At 45.2% G+C, this 2,451-nt stretch overlaps 1 protein-coding gene across 1 annotated transcript in view; it reads right to left on the reverse strand.

Moving 5' to 3' along the window:
• ATP8B4 (ATPase phospholipid transporting 8B4 (putative)) overlaps positions 1-2,335 on the reverse strand; it is a 256,052-nt gene extending 253,717 nt beyond the window's left edge. Inside the window, exon 1 of the mRNA XM_029950435.1 lies at positions 2,161-2,335. The gene's annotated coding sequence lies outside the window, so the exon portion shown is untranslated. The remainder of the gene's footprint in view (positions 1-2,160) is intronic.
• Between the last annotated feature and the right edge of the window lie 116 nt (positions 2,336-2,451).

Raw genomic sequence — 2,451 nt, forward strand, 5'->3', positions numbered from 1 at the left:
AAGGGGGGGAAAGAGGTGGTGGTGTTGGAGGAGGGCACTTATGGGGAAGAGCACTGGGTATTGTATGGAAACCAATTCGACAAACTAAAAAAAAAAAAAAAAAAAAAAGAGTTACAGTTTAGATACAATAGCACTGGCTTTAAAGAGCTTAATTGGAGTGGCCAGGTGAGGAGAATTCTTCATTGGAAGAATGTAGGATTGAGTCTCCAGTAGGACTGAATAAGGGGAGGAGTAGAAGCAGGGAGCCCAGTAAGCCCTCGTGCAAGTACAGAAACAACAAAAAACAGGAAGGAAAGGGGAGGGCTGAAGAAAGACCAGAGTATGTGGAAGGCAGGAAGAGGGCAGCCATGGAGAAATAAGAGTAGGAAGAAAAATTTTAAAAATGTTTAATTAAAGATTCTGATTAACTGCAGTCGGGGGGACTTGGGGGGGTGTCTGGGTGGCTCAGTCCAACTCTTGATTTTGGCTCAGGTCATGATCTCAAGGTTTGAGATTGAGCCCTGGGGTTCTCCACTGACCGCACAGAGGCTGCTTGGGATTCTCCTTTCCCTCTCTCTGTGCCCCTCCCTTAACTTGGGTGGGTGGGTGCGTGCTCACACACACACACACACACACACACACACACACACTCACTCACTCTCAAAATAAACATTTTTTAGAAACTGTGCAGGGGATATGTGTGTTCTAAGTTAGAGTTATTTGGGTGAAGAAGAAAAAAGACCATAAAGACTACGAGGAAGTTGAGGCTACAGTTGTTACAGATCCGTTATTCTATAAGCCTAGAAGGAAAATGAGACAAGCTGGTTGGAGTTAGTTTGGGTTTATTTGGTTTTGTTTTGTTTTTTTCCTGTGTAATTGGGAGCTTAAAAACAACAGAAAAAGAACAAAAGGGTAAGAAAAAAAGAATAGACTGTGTCCTAACTGATCTCTAGGGGATCCTTCAGGGTAACCACGATGCCAGAGCAAGGTGAACACACAAGTTTCCAAGTAGCAGTCCCGTATGTGAGGAGCCAGGCTGGGTCACTGCAGGTCACTCTCCTAACCATTGGCCTTGGGACACTAAGTCCTTTACAGTTCATTTCCTAATGGGTAACGTGGGAGCAGTAATTCTTTTTCCTGTCTAACCAGCACTGCTCCTGATCAACACTAGGAACTTATTAAATATTCCTTGGTTGATTACCTCATGCAACAGTTAGGAGGGTGTAGATAAGAAATCATGTGGGAAGACTTAAAAGTGCCATAAATGTCATTATTCAGTCAATGTTATTTGCCACAGTAGATCAATATTCATCATGTGCTAAGTCATAGCATGATTTCATTTGTTCTAATTACTAACTTCCAAATATCTGTAGAGTGAAATAACACACCCTGTTCTCTAGGGAAAATTATTTACACCTAAGTTTTTAATATGTTTGGAGTAATGGTTCCTAAATATCCACCTGAGTAAATTGCAAGATAATCAACAGGGGAACTTTTCAAGACGTAGAGACGTTTGGGGCCCACTCCTGGAGATTCTGGTTCTGTAGTTCTGGGGTCAGACTGGAGGTTCTGTACTATTTAAGGTTCTGAGGGGATTCTAACATGCAGACAGCTTCGGGAAGTACTAACAGAATATTTTACAGACGCACTGACCTCCCTCAGACAACCATTAGACCATCCTCCGAAGAGCAAAAAGCCACAGGCACCTTCTAGAACTCTGCCGTGGAAGGGCCGCTGGGACTGATATGCCCACCAGTGTCTGTGGGCCCTGAATTATTCTTGGCCCACACCTGCTCCCTGGGCCTTCATTATGTTCCTATTTCACTTTTATTTTTAAAGCCGCCTCCACCTGCCCCAACCCTTGTGGTTTTGCCCTCCTTCCCAAGACCGCTTGTAGCAAGGACAGTCACCTCCTGTTCTTCTTCCTGTCCCTGTAGATAAGCACACCGGCCCTTTCCCTTTTAAGAGATGTTAACCCTTAGGACAAAGAAGGAAAACAAAAGGGAAAAAACTTGGGGGAAAGATAACGTTTCCAGACTCCCCACAATCTTACTGCCATGATGTCGGGCCATGGTTCTCAATTCCCATCAGAGAGAGTAAAGTTGGTGGAAACTTTGAGAGAAAAGAGCAGAGAGTTAGGTTCCAGGCCAACATGGCGGCATTGGAGGATCCCGGACTTACCTTCTCCCATGGTCACACTCGATGTGCGGCCTCACAGGGAACAACGTCCTCTAAAGAAAACCTATAAATTGTCTGAGTGACCCCTTCACATCCCACAGCAAAGCAGGTAGTAGAGGATCAACGGAATCTCGCCCCAGGTGGCTTGAGGCACAATCAGGAGGGAACGCAAAACCTGCAGCTTCTCCCTGAGAAGTGAAGGATTTGAACTGTACATCAGGCACCCCAACTTTTAAGACCTGCCCCTAAGAGGCAAGCCCCTGAAACACGGAGCTGTGAAAAGGAGCGAGCCTC

Source organism: Suricata suricatta, chromosome 9, assembly GCF_006229205.1.
Source record: "Suricata suricatta isolate VVHF042 chromosome 9, meerkat_22Aug2017_6uvM2_HiC, whole genome shotgun sequence".
Taxonomy (NCBI): Eukaryota; Metazoa; Chordata; class Mammalia; order Carnivora; family Herpestidae; genus Suricata; species Suricata suricatta.